The sequence below is a fragment of the Lathyrus oleraceus genome, chromosome 7 (assembly GCF_024323335.1).
Source record: "Lathyrus oleraceus cultivar Zhongwan6 chromosome 7, CAAS_Psat_ZW6_1.0, whole genome shotgun sequence".
NCBI lineage: Eukaryota > Viridiplantae > Streptophyta > Magnoliopsida > Fabales > Fabaceae > Lathyrus > Lathyrus oleraceus.
The window spans coordinates 143,881,901-143,900,442 of record NC_066585.1 but is presented as its reverse complement, the minus strand read 5'-3'; positions in this window follow the sequence as shown (position 1 = coordinate 143,900,442).

Genomic DNA, 18,542 nt, shown 5'->3' with positions numbered 1-18,542 from the left:
CTCCATGTTATTTTGCGTAATGCAATTAATCACAAAAGGACCAACAATCTCCCCCTTTGGAAAAATTTGGCAAAACAACTCTTCAAGCAGAAAAGTAGCTAAGTATTGAAGATATACTTATACCAACATCAAAATAACCAAAATCCAAACATCATAGCCTACAATAGGAGCTGAAGAACCGCAAAACATAGCATAATTCATAAATTATGAGGTAGTTACACGTGCGCACACACACACACACATAATATTATGAGTTTTCTACATACAATGCTCCATAAACACTCAACAAGCAATCATTCAAGATGAGATAGTCATGCATGTACACATAGTTAGTAATCAGTAGTTAAAGGTTAGAAGTTGATACTAACACATATCAACACACAAGGTTGAGGGTCGGATGCTTCAGCATGTGTGCACACAAGTTAGTACCACAAAGATCAGCCAGTACTAAGCACAACATCACAAAGTAAATATAGTCACACTACTCCAATATACACAATAACTCCCCCTTTTGCCACAATTTGGCCAAGGTCTTCCTTAAAAAGATTGATCATTCAGCCTAGTGGTTAGTATGTACGTACATACACATTATATAGGAGCAAAAAAATGATGAACCGCGATGCTAGAGCATCAACCCTTAACATGAAACTAGGTTCAAAGTTTAAGGTTACATAACCATTACAAAAAATACCCATGCAAGGGCCAAAAAATTCAAAAGATGTAGTTTAAACAGCAGCCAGCTACATCAGGAACCACATGTCAGACCAGATGCCTGGCACATTCTGGTTGACAATAACAAACAACTTACTCTTCAGAGTTATCTTGCTCCTATTCACTCCCTAATTATCTGCCAGAATCTCTATCACTTTCAGACTCCTATTCTTCTTCATTATCAGCCTCTATTGCATCCTAATTCTTATTAGCAAACTGTTCAGCCTCATCAATGTCAGCTCCATTTTCTTCAGCATTTTCTTCTTCATCTTCAACAGCTTCTTCAGTTGCAACATTATTCCCGTTTTTCATTAAGCTGATCAACTCATCTACTTCCTGCTTCCTAAGGGAGCTTGAGGTAATTGTGTCTTGTAGATCCGTTGACGTTTCTTTTAATACAAGAAGCACATTAGTCCTGGTGGGTTTGGCAATAGGAGAAGAATTCCCACCAATAATTTGACCTTTATGCTTAAGCATCACCATGTCTAGGACACGTGTCCCAATAAAGAGCTTCTTGTAAAAACTCAAAGGCACATCTCTTTTACTCTTAATATCTCCTCGATTCACAATATCAGGGTGTTGTTTTAAGATGATCCCAGAGATCAAACAAATAAAGGCTATTGGTATTTTTACAATAATTAATCCAGCATGCTTTATTGTCTGTTCAAAAACAAACTCACCAAATTTTATCTTGGCCTTTGTTACTATTTGAAAAATTAGCTTGGCCAATCCTGAGGTAATATTGGATTTTTTATTTGTTGGTATCGAGTTTGAGGACCCAATTCTATAGATCATAACATATTTCACAATAAAGCTTCCTATAGGGATACCGTTTTTCTTGGGCCATTTACTTACATGCACACAAGTAATCTCCATGGAAATTTGCTCCAAAGAGGGAATATCATCAGAAGGTGGTGACTTGCTTCTGCCCAAATATCCATTGATAACCTTTGGAGATAACTAAACACATCTTCCTCTAACAAACACTCTCATATACTCTTGAATTTCTTCATTTTCCATATCAGCTGAGAGATTCACAATGAATTCTTTGACCAGTTTTGTTGAACAAGGTCTAAGCTCAAAAACAGTTTTTATTAACCTAACTGCCTTTAGTAAGTCCACTATCTCCTTGAAATTTAGAGCTTTAACACCAATCTTTCTCTTAGCACCAATTCTTCTTTACACACAAACTTTCACTTCTGAATGTTAGCTACAGAATGGAATGACAGATTATCCAGAGAAGAATCAATAACGTTTAAAGGCACTTTCTTTCCACCAATCTTCCTTCTAGAGGTAGTTACGATTTCCAGGATATTATCTTCAACATATGTCTTTGAGTCATTTGATGACCCAATTATCCTCTTTTGAGACTTCTTTTCAGTTGTTTTCTGCTTAAATCTTTTATTGACCTTTTCAAATCTTCTCATCCTACTCACAGGTGACTTCTAAAGAGTATCCTTATTTACCAATGCATTTTTGGAAGGACTCTCTTTCTTCCTTTTCAAAGGACTTGTCCTAGGAGTTTTTTGCTTCACAATATTCATAGTAGGCTTTGGAGTATCAACCTTCTTCTATCTTCTTTTAGCTTTATCAATAAGATACTTAGCTAGGCTCTCCAACAAAGTAAGAGTTAGTTCTAGTGGAGCCTTTTCTTTAACAATCTTGTTAAAAATGTTTAGAAGGGGAATGTCATCATCCTCGTTGTTTTCTTCAATCCTTTTACTATACATGTCAACCTCTTGGTTTTGAGGTATATTAACCATCAATTCATTACTCTCTACCAATAAACCATTCACATAAATATTCATTTTTATTTTAGTGGTTTCTGCTTGAGCTTTACCAGAAGTTGGAGCAAATACTTCAACATTTGGTTCGGCATGATGTTTCACCAAAGGTTCCCCAAGATTTTTCACATTCCTACTACTATTCTTAACATAATGGGATTTATCCTTTTTGTTCATAGCAACCACAACTTTTTCATAGAGAGTGAGTTTACGAGTTTCTTGAGCAGATAAACTTACTTGAGATTTGTTCCTTTTGTACATAACACTTTTCTTATTTTCTTCAGAAATTTCAACAGAAACAATCATCTGAAGGGGAATAAAATTGAATGTACCATTCTGATCAAAATGTTTACTGCTAGAAGAAGAAACCCTAGTTTTATTTGCAGAAGATTTCTCGCCTATTTTTATGTCTTCCACCTTTACCTCATGAATATTTGAGATTAATTTGGGTCCATTGACATTTGATTCATTTTTTCTTTAACTCATTTTCAGTTTCGCTAGAGTAACTTGGGTATATCGGGGATAAGTAATTGAGTTTCAACAGCAAGGAGAGAGACACAGTTTCTTCGTGAGAACTGAGAATGAATTTGAAATTTTTTCTCTTATTATATTTATTGCAATGAATTTAGGAGAGAGAAAATTAGCATGCTCCTCTTGAATTAAATACCAAGCAACTTCACACATGCATTTACTAACATAACCTCATAGTCTTACAGCCTCATCAGCACTCTAAGGCTTTAGAAAAAATGTCTCTTAATAGCTTTTCTTATTTTCCAAGATTGGGACTTTTTCAGATGTTGAACTTGATGTTCCAATATCTTGTCTGAACTTCTATCCAATGCAGAGTCATGAATGCATTGTTCTTGATCATTATTTATACCTGGAGTATTACTTTTACACATGAGCTTTCCATTTGAACTTACACATGTGCTTTCCATTTGAATTTGCTCTAGGATGGCAAGATGTTGGAGCAACTTGTTGAACATCTTGTACTTTTCTTCATAGACTTTGATTTCTTTAATCTTTAGTTTAAGTGTATCCCTGATGGCTTCTTCATGTACGATCTTCTTCTCATCAACACATGGTGGTTCCTAAGGTACCCACATGTAGCAGTTTCCTATGGATCTTGAGCCATTCATTAACTCTTCTTGATCATTGTTGGAGATAATAAATTCAACTTGTTAAAGCTCACAATCAGACCTTGATCACATAGTTTACTTATACTGATCAAGTTTGTAATTAATCGTTCTACTAGCAGTATTTTTTCAAGGCTAGGGAGACCAGGACAAACAAGTTTTCCTATGTCATTGATTTTTCTTCTAGCTCCATCACCAAGAGCCACTTAACTGCTGTAATGTGTTTTTAACCCCTAAATATAGACTTTTTCACCATTTATGTGTTGAGAGAAACTACTATCAAAATACTAATCCTCTCTTGAAGAGATTCTAGGAAATTTATGTGTTAAGAGATACTTGACAATTTCCTTGGGATTCACTTTCTTTTCTTGAGTTTTCTTCCCTTTCATTTTGTTTGGACTAGCTTGACTGTATGACTTAGGATATACATACATTTTATACTAAAAGGTTCTTCTATGACCATATCTTCCATGGTGGTCACACCTCTTAGATGAGTTGTTGGTGCCTTTGTTGGGAGGAAACACATGTTGAACAAGATGCTGGAACATGTGGTCCTTTATCAAGAACTCGATCTTCTTTTCATGAGAAACAAACTTATTAAATGGGATTTTTACCCTTCGGGTTTATAACCTTCTTGCTTTTTGACACACCTTCCAATATATCTAAACCTTTGTTCAACATATGATTAGTTTCATTGAGTTTGGACTTTAACAATGTAACATCTTAATTAATAACAACAATGGTTTTGTCAAGCTTCTCTTTCTCTAGAAGTAGAACATTTATGGTCTTTTTATGTTTATCTTATCTTAAAAAAGATTCCATCCACTAAGTAAGTAGAAGTCTGTAGGTTTTAGATAGTTTTTACTATGAGATATCTTCATTATGACTAACTACATTTGTCATATTTTATAGTGAAATCCATAACATGACTAGTAGTTTCTTCTTCACTTTCATCATCAGACCAAGCAACTGAAAAATATATTTTTTAATAATTTTCTTAGAAAGGTAGGGCATTCAATTTTAATGTGACCAAACCCTTCACATTCAAATAATTTTACTCCTAGACCTTGGTTGGGTTTATCATCATCTTTGTTCTTGCTGATGTTAGACACCGTGTCTAAGATATTTGTCTTCCACTTCATGTACAGGCCCTTCAGAGCATTATTGAACTTTCTACCAATGTAATCTATAACATCTTATAGGATTTCTTCAATATCCTTTTCACTTTGATCTTCATTCACTTGAGTGTTGGATACAAAACCACACATTTGTTCTTCTTTTATGATCTTCCATTTATAATAACTTTAAAGGTTTGAAGAGAGCCAATAAGTTCATCAATATTCAATGTGCTTAAGTCTTGGACTTATTCAATAGTTGTTACCTTTATATCAAACTTTTCAAACCTTTAACCACGACCTTCCAAGTTTTGCGATCTATGCATTTGAGAAAAGCCACCATCTTGGATTTCCAATAATCATAATTTGTGTTATCCAAAACAGGTGGTATGTTGCCCTCCAACCTTTATGTTGTCCATAAGAATAGAAAATATCTCCCTGGAGCTTAACCTAAACATAATAGGGTGTTTGTGTTGATACCAATTGAAATTATATTCCTCATGGCACAGTTGTCGGACCAGATGTTGGGACAACTTGTCCAACTTTTAAAAACATTTTAAGAACATATTGACAACAATGATATAACAACAATAATAAACAATTCAGAAAGATGTAAAATTACATAAGAGATTGGTAATCTAGTTCGTGAAACCACACCTACGTATGGGGGACACTCGACCCAATAAAGGAAATTCACTACTTCGAATTAGAATAATTAGTCTTATAAGAACCTTCAAACCATATGAAGTTTTATGCCTCACCCTAATCCTATTGACTTTCTATTTAAGTCTCCCCTTAAATATGAGAACCACTCGATTTCTTCTACCATTAACCCATATTGATCAACATCAATAACAATCTATTGATTGTTGAATTTACATGTCAACTAATACAAGCCAACAACTATATCAAGCTACTGAAACATAGAGTGGTGTACAATAGTATAATCAAAACTAATCCTTATGAGGAAATTAGCGTAGAATACAAGAAAGAAAAGACTCACAAACCCTAGATGCCCATAACTTAATCTTATGTACAAACTCTTAAGTAAAACATGATAATTGAGTCTCCTTATATAGAAATAACTTATGGTTTTTTTCCATATGGATCTTTGATTTAAATTCATCCATAATAATAGAGAATCTCATTAGAATCGATTGCTCCATAAAACTCTCCAAAAGATATGATTTGTTACATTCAAATTCAAATTCAATTCTCCATTTAAATTTGATTTAATCTTCAATAGTTGTCAAACAAATCAACCACACATTTCTAACGAATCTGCAACAAATCTAATTGAAATCCAATCAGAAAAATCGCACCAAACCACATGTCAGATGTTGCACTGCACATGCTAGAACATCATGTTCCACATGTTGCACCAGTACATCCAAATTAACTATTCTCCGTGACTTGTAGATCTTCTTTATAGAGAGAATATTTGATAGAATAATTTTGAACCAAGTTGCAATACCATCAGTTTGTTGCCGGATACAATATGTTGCAACGCACATGTTGGAACATTGTATTCAACATGTGTCCCTTATGCACCAGAACTAACTTGATCAAACTCCTTGTTGTTTTGCATAATACCACCAATCCCAAAAGGGCCAACAAAGACTTTCATAATGTCCTCTATGAAGTCATAAAAGTTTGACGTCATGCAATGCTAAAAAGTAGAGGGCGCATTACATAGTCCAAAAGGAATTTGCTTGTAGGCAAATCTTCCATAACGACAAAGTAAGCTCGTCTTCTCTTGATCACTTGGATGAATAGGGATTTGAAAAAAAAAACTGAATATCCATCTAAATAGTAGAAATGAGAATGCTTTCCTAAGTGCTCTAGCGTTTGGTCAATAAACGGGAGTGGGAAGTGATCTTTCCTTGTGGCTTTTCTTAACTTTCTGTAATATATACAAAACCTCCACCATGTTGCAGTTCTTGTAGTAGCTGATTCATCCTTATCATTTATAATCATAGTTATTCCCCTTTTCTTAGGTACTAATTGGATAGGACTAACCCATTTGTTGTACAAGATTGGATATATTATCCTAGCATCTAGGAGTTTCAGTACCTCATTTTTAACCACCTTTCTCATGTTGGGTTTTAGCCTCCCCTGATGCTCTCTAGAAGGCTTATAGTTCTCTTCTAGAAGAATTTTGTGCATACAAATAGAAGGGATAATTTATTTCAGATCTTTGATGGTGTGTCTTATCACTTTCTAGTATCTTTTTAGATAGTAAACCATTGTTCAATCTTAGTTTTTTCTAATTCAGTATTTACGATGACAACATGACTTAACTCCTTATTTAAAAATTCATATATGAGAGTTTGGGGGAGTGGTTTCAGCTCTAGATTTGGCTTTTCCTGGCTTTTTTTTATGTGTTGTGAGTATTTCAAATCATTGGTCTTGAATACCATGATCTTTATCCAGCATGATTTCATATGATTTAGCTTTGTCATTCTTAAGGGTGTCACTTCTAATCAGGCACGCCTTCAACCCATCAACTAGAAATGGTTAACGCATATTCTTTAACACATTTGTATATGATATCAACTTGGTAACATGAATCTCCAATACATGGGGTTTTCATGAATTTTGACAAGATAAATTCTATTTTCTCATCACCTACCTTGAAAGTAAGGTTCCCCTTTTTCACATCAATTATGGCACCGATAGTGACCAGAAAGGGTCTACCTAAGAGGATTGGGATATGAGAATCCTCCTCGATGTCCATGACTAGGAAGTCGGTGGACATGTACAATTAACCAACCCTAGTTAGGACATCTTCTAGTATTCCTACTGGGTATTTTATAGCCCTATCGGCTAACTGTAGGGATATTTTTGTAGGTTTAACTTCACCAACATCAAGTCTTTCACAAATAGACATGGGCATCAAGGTGACGCTTGCCTAAAGATCGCACATGGCTATGTCTAAGCTAGTGTTTCCTATGATGCAGGGAATTTAGAAACTTCATAGGTATTTCAACTTTGGGTCTATCTTATTCTGGACTATAGAACTACATTCCTTTGTGAGCACCATTGTTCCATTGACATCAAACTTGTGCTTATTAAACATGATTTCCTTAAAAAAATGGCATACAAGGGAACCTGAGATAGAGTCTCGATAAATGGGATGTTAATATGGAGCTTCTTCAATAGATCTATGAACTTCTTAAACCTCTCCTCAATCTTTGCTTTGGTGAATCTTTGTGGAAAAGGGATTGAGAGTTTATAAGGAGGAGGAGCTACATAGAGCTATTATTTTTCTTCCTCGACAACAACCTCCTTCACATGTGGTGTTTGATCACTTTCTTCAGCTTTTCGTTCATCATTTTTCTTATTAGTGGGTTCCATCTTTTTATCTCTTTGGTGCCTAACAACTTTTATTTGCTCTTTTGGGTTTGGTTTAGGTTGTCCCTAAAAAGTTCCAGTTAAGGCAGATGTCGACGCTTGTTGTTGGCCTACCTAAGAAATTTGAGTTTCTAGCATTTTATTATGGATAGCCATTGTGTAAACTTTAGACGTAAGTTGTCTAAGTACTTCGTTAGTATGAAGGTTTTGATTTTTAACATCCTCATTTGACGGGTTTGATTCATGACAAAATTTTACATCGGCATTTCAAGATTTGACTCTCAGGGAGCAGTAACACTCTTATATCCTTGGAAACCAGGTGGGGTAGTTGGAACTATAAAATTAACTACAAACTAAGGGGAATTAATTTTTTGTAAAAAATATGGTCCCCGACAACAACACAAAATACTTAACAATATCAAAGTAACAAAACAAAAGTATTGTTTCTTAAAGACCATTTTTTTAGTACCGGGCTCTATTTATTCTTTGTTTATCTAAGACGAATAATGATTTGGTTTTGGAATGTTGATTTTATTTTAGAAATAAAAATATTAAAAACCAAACTTAGGGTCATTGATTCATATTTATAACAGATTCATGCAGACTTTGATTTATTATGAAAAAAGGAATTCAAATTGTAGGAAAATAGAAAATAATGGACTAACACCTGTTTTCGTCAGCATGTTGTCCTATTTTAAGCAAATATTTTACCTACTTTCGTTAACGTAACATATTTGTTCAGAATCAATTTAAGCACAATTATGAATAATGAGACTTTCTCAACCAAGTTCTAGACACTTTTGTCTCCTCAACTTGTTTGTCTGATTTTTCATGTTTTGATACCAAATCACACCCTTTCAGCATGTGAATGGTATTTATTTTGCATTTAACTTTCGTAAAGACTTGTACATTAAAAATTGGAAACACCGAACCAAGCTTTTTAAATTTTTTTCATAATGAAATGATTAGAATTCTACACAAGATCAGTCATAGGACAGTCCTCTTGACCCTAAACCCTTAGAAAATTACTCATACATAACAAAATTGAAAACATGCATATGGTTAAAGACATGCACATGGTAAAATATTAAAGAAATAAAATGGAAACATGTATTGTACCGAATCTTAGAGTAACAGATGCTCCGAGAAGACTTTTACAAAACATCACCAACTTGAAAAATTCATACAAAATAAAAAATTTAGAAAACTTGAAATTGTATAAAACTAAAGTAAGATAAAAGTTTGGTTATTTATTCTATGTTACATCACACTCATATAGACCTTTAGGGAAATAATTAGTACTGAAATGACTTAAACACGAAGCTAAACACTTGGGAAGTCAATAATCTTTGGAAAAAAGAAAGACCTCCAAAAGTCACCATAAATCTGAAAAATTAGGATTGGAATCCATATTTACGGGCATGATATAACTTTTGTTGGACTCAAAATAAAAATCCCTTTCATGAGAAAATTATGATTGTACACATAGGTAAATTGTAATTTCCTCTACTTTCCACCACTTCAGTGCTTTCTTTTCTCTATTCTCAGTCACCTGTTTCATGTCTTTAAAGCTTGTGAATCAAAGACAAAATAGAAAAATTTGATAGAAACTAAACAAAACAAGAAGAAAAACTATTTAAAAAAAGCTATTAAAATATTTAATTAAATCGATGAAAAATACTATTGATCATAAAAGAACTTGATGTAATTCTGAATTTAGAGGATGAACTAAGATAATTTTGAAAGTTAGACTATATTCTCTTATTTACTTATTAACTTCAATTAAAACATCATAAGATAGTCCTCAAAATCACTCTTTAATACAATATATTTTTTTACAAAAGTTGATTTTTAAAACAAAACGAGAGCCTAAAAAACATCAATGTCTCATAATTAGGACACGTGACATATGGTTTTAATACATTTTTTCTACATTTATTTTATAAAATTAATCATATTTGACATAATTAGAAAATTGATTAAATGAATTCAATATATAAAAACAATGGAATAAGAACATCTATGCAAGAGACTAGGCTAATATCGGTCCATTGATCGTTAAAAGTCTAATTTGTGGTCCAAATAAAAGCATTATTGAAATTTTCAAATTTGGCGACTTTCCGCTAAAAATAAAGTGCATTTATTTGAATGGCTTGCGTGGATATAAAGACATCAACCAACAAAATTTAAATCACAAGATATTAAAAATATAAAATAAATGTAGAATTTATTTTTGCTTAACCTTTCACACTAATCATACAAAAACACCTTTCCATTTCAAATGATAACTATAATTAAAACCTTATTCTAAGCTATATCATCAAGATAGAGAGTCTTTTAAATTAATTAGATTTTACGTCTACTTTTTATTGTTGGGGAGAAGGTGGGTTTACAAAAATATAATATTAATAAAATACATGGTACAGTGTAAGTGCTTTAATTAGTACTATTAGATATATAATAAAGCATCAATGTCCTTGTCCTATTATATAGATGAGATAAACAAGGGTGTTGGTTAGAATGTCAAAATCTATGATTCAACAAGAATGAAGAAAAATATTCTTTTAACAAAAAATTAATCACATTTTAGAATAAATGAAATTTGTCATATTTGACTAAAAAAATAGTTTTATATTTAGCCCCTCCAATATACCAACTAAGCTCCTCCAAAGTTACTTTATTTTTTAAATATCCTCTCTCTCACACAACATAAATATATAGAAAATGGCACGAATTAAGATTTGTGATTAATTTAGTATGAAAAAATTTGTAACTAGCTTTATAAAGGACATAAAGATGGTTTGGTATTGGTAGTTGGAGTGAATAGAGAAAGAATGAAATTACAAGAAGATCACATTTTTTATCTTTCACTCCCAACTAATAATAATATTAATGTTTGATTTTTGGTTGTATCATGATAATTTAAAGTTCTACCTTCGCCTTTGCAAAAAAAATACTAATATTTATCGGTTTAGAAAAAAACTTAGTTTATAAAATTATTTATATTAATAATATACAAAAGATTGAATTAATTTAAGAAAGAGAGAGTTATAAATTATAAAAGCTAAATATGCTTCAAAGTTATAAATTAGGTACTGCCACTGATTTATATAAATTAGGTACTACCACTGATTTATTTAAATAGATTATTCAAAATTTAATGAATCTAGATATATAGAAGATTTATGGTTCTATGGGATGTATTGATTATAATACTATTTATAATTTAGATGATGACAAAACAACAAAATTAAATTAATCATTATTATCATTAAAGATTGAAGTTATCAAAAAAATAAAGGTCAAATTTTTTGATTTTAAAGAGCAAAGATAGTCAAACTTTATGATAACATAAAAAAAAAATTGAAGTTATAAAAGCTCGCATGATATTATGCTTTATTTTTTATTTATTTGATTCGAATGATTAATGTGTAAATTAAGTCAGAGTAACTTTCAAAGTACTAAGACTAAGACACTGTATATACTGAAATGATTTGTAAAACTTTATTTATTTAATTTCTTTTAAATCATTTTTACCTCTAATTAATTGATTAGGAAGTGCCTAATCAATTTGGAAAGCGGAATCTCATTCTCTAATTAATTAGAATTTGTGACAATCAATTAAGAAGCAAATTCTTTACATAATCAACCAGCCAGGGACCATTTTAATCAATTAGAAAACAAATATAATTAAATTGTTTTGTAGTGTTATATTTGCAGAAATCTTAAATCAATGTGCTCTCGCCTAGGAGTTGTGTCGCTCGGGCGATGACCCGAAGACCCGCCCAAAAGTAATCTTGAGTCAAGAAAAAAGGAGTCTTCGGTAACTCCTAAAAAATAGGTGGTCAATAACTTCCCCTGAGAAGGAGGTAGTGATTGACGTCACTAAAGGTGACTCAAACCCTAGGTCCTAAGGACCTCTACAAATACATCTCCCCTTAAGGGGAGAAAGACATATCCTAATGGACAGACCATAAGTGATACACATTATGAAGGAGAATAGCAATCAAAAACGCAGCAGAATTTAAAATTTTCCTTTTAGTGATCCTTACGAATGGAAACCTTTGATGCAGATCTAAGGAGTGATCACGAACGTTGAATGGTGACAACGCCTCTACTCAGTCCACACGAATGAATTCCTTCAATCTCAGTGCTAGCTGCTACGAATGAAGGCTTTGAGTGTTGTGTGTGTGTGTGTGTGTGTGTGTGTGTGTGTGTGTGTGAGAGAGAGAGAGAGAGAGAGAGAGAAAACGAAATTTCATATGTACAAATGCTTCTGTACCAGGGTTCTATTTATAGAACTACTTGTGTGGGCTGTAAGCTAAAAAACCCACTTAAGTGTATGTGGCACATATCTTATGATATACCAAAATCACTTAAGCACGTGGTACCTTACCATATTTCGTATTCTACTTAAGTGCATCGTACCTTACGATGTTTTACAATTCACTTAAGTGCACCGTACCTTACGGTGTTCCTTATTTACTTTATCTCTCATCAATTTGTCCTTTTGTGTGTGACCCTGTAGGTTCTCGCGACATTGGTAATTATATTAAATCATGTATTTAACATAATAAACAGTGAGCGGTATCTAGCAACACATCACTGCTACCAAAGACACAAAAATATCATGTGATCTGACAAATCCTTTTGTGATAATACTTATGTGTACAATTACCCTTTTGCCCTTATGTCTATATTGAACACAAGGCATAAACCGTGTCATCCTTGTCCAGTTCAATATTGGGCGCTTAGACATTTATCCTATTACGCAGGATGAGCAAATTCCATCTAGGTCACTCATGTCCCTTAACATGTTTCGTGGAGTACCCACCAACTGTCTTTATGGTCATCCAGTTACGGACAATGTTTGATCAACAATAAGACACTCGACTCTACATCTAGGGTCCATAGTTGTTTCAGGTCGAATGGTGGTATACACCACTATGACCATGAGAATAACTTATGACACTTTGCATAACATTCTATATAGTATTCTCATAACGGGTCAATCCAGTATAAATATTACTCTTAATATTCATACTTATGTTTAAGACTTAATAACTCTTTATCCATGATCCATGAGATGTGATCATTAGTCTAATACATAATAGTCTTAATGCTTTAATGTTATCCAAATTTATAACAAAGCTTGACTACGGATACTTTAAGAATAATGTCCTTATGTTTAATGGGATCTCGTGATTAAGTCACACTTGATACATTAAACGGACTAGCTATTCTAGGGACTTTATTAAACAAACATAATAAAGAAAAAGCCTTTTATTATTAATAAATAATTCGATACAAGTACCAAAAGTATTGGTCTCTAGGGTTTACACCAACACATTCTCCATACCCTAAAGAATACAATGTTCACTACAATCTTAACACATGAATGTCAATAACTATTTACTGATCATCACCAGGGCCTCTCACCTCACATGAACAGGTCTTCTAAACTACCTCAAAATACCATCATAAAGGGCTTTTCACCATCGTGGGAAAACCCTAACCATCATATGATGTTATAAACCTACTAATGCCTATGAGTTGTCATGTCCTTGTAAGAGAAACATGTACACCTGTACTTTTTGACAAGTACAGCGGTACCAACCGTGGAGCCCTGATAAAACTAACTTGGACCAAACCCTCTTTCATCACTACCACCCGTCCCATTGTTACCCTTCACTGCTACATTTAACCACCTTCATCTATGGTTAATAGGAGAGCTCCATTCTCTACGCTAGAAGGCATCAGTCGTAGCGGTGATGTTGACGCCCTGACGAAGATGTGTGTCGTCTTGGACGAATTACGCCTTCATTACCAGACGTTGGAAGACGATGTGTATTAAGAGAGTGTTAGTTGAGCTATGATCCATTAATGTGTATGAAGTAATTATGTGTATATGATGTGAAGTGTTGTGCCAAGAAAGGTCAGTGAGTGATCTAAGAGTGTATTTCTACAACATCAAAAACATGCATAATAGGGCGAGGGAACAAATCTCTAAGTCTCACTTATAACCCTAAAATACATTTATTTATCTCCTGAAGTTCATTTATGGTTGTAGTTTCTTATCTCTAAGCAAAGTAAATAAGTGAATATCTACATCCTACTCGTTCAACTAATTTTATTATGAAATTCACTTGTTATTGGATCTCTCACAACAAAAAGCTTTTATGCTCGTCTAAGTTGATCATTCAAAGAATTATATTTAAACATGTTAACACATAATAAAACAAGCCACTATCATCACACCATTTCAACATAAAAACAACATAGTATTAACTTCTCATTGCTCAACAAACAAATGGTTTAGCTCATAATGAGCTGAGTACAACTTACAAAGTTGGTTCTTAAAGGAAACATTCTCAAACAAAATATGAAAAAGAAATAGAAACCTAAGAGTAACGTGAAACCTCGTTGTGATGGATAATCAACAAGTGATGACTCCAGTTGTGTCAGGCTTTAGCAGTTAGTACTAGAAATGGTGAGAAGAATAAGCTCTATTTTCTCTCCACTCTTCCTTGCACTATTCTCTTATGTTATTTTTTAAGGTGACGAAATCTATTCTCAATCTTCAACAAGGTCTATTTATAAGCCTTTAGCTAGGGTTTCTTTTCCTTTGTCTTGGATCATGGGCCCTTTGTAAATCACATCAAGCCCAATATCAATTTCAACATATTTCTTCTTTCCTTCAGCTTCGTTTGCAAGAAATTAGGTACAGGGGCAATTGTGGGAGATAAGGTGTAGTGTGAAAGTCTGGAGTGGCAGGGGTGCATGCAGTGTTGCCCTTTTCTGCATGGCGCATTCCTTAGTGGGCGTACTATTGTACCTTTTTTTGGTCTTTTAGCACCGTGAGTCTTATCCATTTTGCTCAAGGGAATTCCACCAACATACAAACCAATATTCCTTTCCAATGCAACTCAGTTTCCATGCATGACCTAGGGATCCAGCTAATTGCTTCATTTCATTCCTTAGCTGAGTTAAGCTTTGTTCTAGCTTGAACTCCCAGGTTCTGTCCCTGACTGTCTTGCCTCAGCTCATCAGAACAATACTTAAAACAAGTAACAAACATATCAAAACTACAAAAGAGGAAGCTATTATGCTCTAAGCTAAATACTATAGAAACAACTATAATGCATTAAAATAAATACAAAATTATAAACTACTAGCTAAACAATATATTAGGTTGTATAATAACTCACAAAATATGGGTTATCACACCCCCAAACTTGAATCATTACTTGTCCTCAGGTGATGTGATAGATAATGACACAGAAATTATACCTTCCAACAACCACCCTTACCAACAGTTCTAACTCATGATTAACCCAAAATTCATCTCAGAAGACTGTTTCAAAAATTGGCACAACTCAGCCATGTTGCCAATCTCAAGTGTTATGTGCATGTTGTGTTTTACGGATGTTACAAATCATGCCAGTACTCTTCAGTTAATATGGATAGCCTAAATTCAACTTTAGTTGTCTCATCCTATGATCCAAGGGTTCATCTTTCAATTTCAGAATGGGCGTTTAATTGCTCTGCTTTAGAATTTTTGTTCATTGAATACTTCGGATTACACATGCATTTATTATTATTTACAAATTTTTCTAGATGCTCCGCCTTTTCACATGACGAGATCTCACTTGTAATGAGTCCAACACGTTACTAATGGTGAAGACATCTATTGTTCCTCGAGTTTCGAGCACATAAACTTATTTTGAAGTTCTCTTTTACTTACTTCATTTACACACTTTTGTGTGTTTATTAGCATATGTAATGTATCTTTTATGCTAAGTCTTAAACAACGGTGTTAGTCTCCCCTAACTAAATCTTACAATGAAATTTTATTCCATATTTTAAAAAAAATCAATTTTTCAAAAGGCTATCCACTTTTCTGACTACTAGAGGCGTGACAGGGGTTACCGGAAACACATGAAGGTACATTAATCAACTATCAAGACCTTGTTTCCAACATTGTCACACTACAATTAGTTTCATTTTAAATCTCTAGAATATATTGTTATTATCAGGGGTAATGGTCAATTATGTTTCTTTATATATATATATAGATATATATATATATATATATATATTATATTATATATATATATAATAATAATATATATATATATATATATATATATATATAATATGAAGGTACATTAATCAACTATCAAGACCTTGTTTCCAACATTGTCACACTCCAATTAGTTTCATTTTAAATCTTTAGAATATATTGTTATTATCAGGGGTTAGGGTCAGTTATGTTTCTTTTATATATATATATATATTATATATATATATATATATATATATATATATATAATATATATTATATATATATATATATAATATATATTATATATATATATATATATATATTATTATATATATATATATATATATATATATATATATATATATATATATATATATATAATAATATATTATATATAACGAAAGCGATTAAGACGGATCAATTTCTCCACTTGAGGGATGGAATTGGTGTTATTAGTTTTGATTAGTTAAATCCTGAATTAAGGGATGGTGTTGAACGGTAGTTCAGTATTTTAGTATTTCACCTACGTGGCATTATTGTTTTGTAAATAAGTGAGTAGTGTGATTAGCCATTAAATAATGTAACATGTTGTATGCAAAAGTAGTGGAGTAACCATTCTCTGTGTAACCGTTAGTGGAATAGTAGTGGAACTTTGTTAGAGTTTGTTATTCTCTCTCTCTCTCTTCCATCTTCATCTTCTTCACCTTGTGCACCAACAATATTGTGGTAGGAATTTATTTTATTAGATGTGTAGAAGTTCAACAAGCATGATCCCATAACTCTAGTTAGAATTAGTGACAAATAAAGTCATTCCTTCAAATATGTAATATGCATTATTTTTCCCGTAATGAGTGGCTCATAAGTCAAGATACCAGTGATGGATGTTCAATTGAAATTGTTGAGAGCTTAAATGGTTGTGTTTGTGAGAAAAAGCTTATGGATGACTAAAAGGCCTTGGGGAAAATCAGGTGGAGGTCCACGTGGAGTATATGGAAGTCATCGATTAGAGGGTGAGCTAAACTAAGATTGACTTTTGTCCACTAACTGTTAGATGAAGGAAATCTGTGCAGCTGATTTTGAATAGAATTATTTCAAATTGAAGGCATCATGGTAAAGTGTCTTTGATAACATAAATTAAATTTTTTCCATATTTTGTAGACGATTTGACATTGCACTTTGAATCAAACTCTAAATCTACTTCCTCTACCATGATTGAAGTTACGACCAACATGAAAAGCATGAGTTCCATTATATTAATGAATAGTCAAAATTAGGTGCAATACTGGAATCGAAGTTAGGTTGAGATGTGGAATTAGGCATAAAAGGTGGAACTTGAGTGACATTTACAAATAAAAAGGTTCAGTGAGAACCAAAAAATTCTTCATTTTTTCAAGTTTTGATTCATACGATAGGAGCATGAATTTAACTTCAGTCATTAGATAGAGAGTAGCATGATATTCAACTATATAGGTTAAAGCATGATATTCATAATGTGAAATCAGATCATCAATAGAATCAAGGATGTCGAGAACTCTTTAATATGAGCAAGATATTTCGTTACAGCTTTCTCACCTTTTGTGATTGACTTCAATTCAAATCTCAATTGGTGTGACTTTGCATTTGTATGCAGCAATATGTATTTGTGAATTTCATCCCAAATTTGATGTGAATGAACACACTGAATGACATGGGATAGAACAATACCAGAGAGCATCGTGTGAATCCATATGAAGAGCAGAAAGTCATGTTTCTGCCATGTCACATACACAGGGTTCTATGTATCACCGTTGTGATCTTCATCAATGAGATGACAAGGAGGAATCGTTGGATTTACAAGTAGATGATGAATTTTATGCATACAAATGATGTCTTTGAATTGTTGTTTCCTTGATCGGAAGTTGTTTTCATCCAATTTGAGCGTAACTTGTTGCATAGGGGTTTTAAAAATGTTCTTTGAGTTAAAGGTTGAATGTGAAGATTCATGAACGATGTTAACTGAATCTCCTTCATACATCATGGTCTTGGATCTAAATTAAACTATGTATATCATAATTAAAATGCAGAAATTGAGAGAGAGAGAGAGAGAGAGAGAGAGAGAGAGAATTAACTACATTGTATTTATTTTTTGCAAAGTTAGTTACAAAGAGGTGAGTTATAACATCTTGACTGAGCTGACACAATTTGTTACTTCTTTCATTTCAAAATGACTGTTGTTTAAATTTTATGCATCCAGATTAAAAAATACAATAATAATATAATAAGACATTACACTTTTACTAAAATAACCTTACTAATATATTGAAAGTAGCATACAAAATAATAATTAAAGGACACGGATGAAAAATAATAATTATTTCTACATAAAAAGGTAAAAATA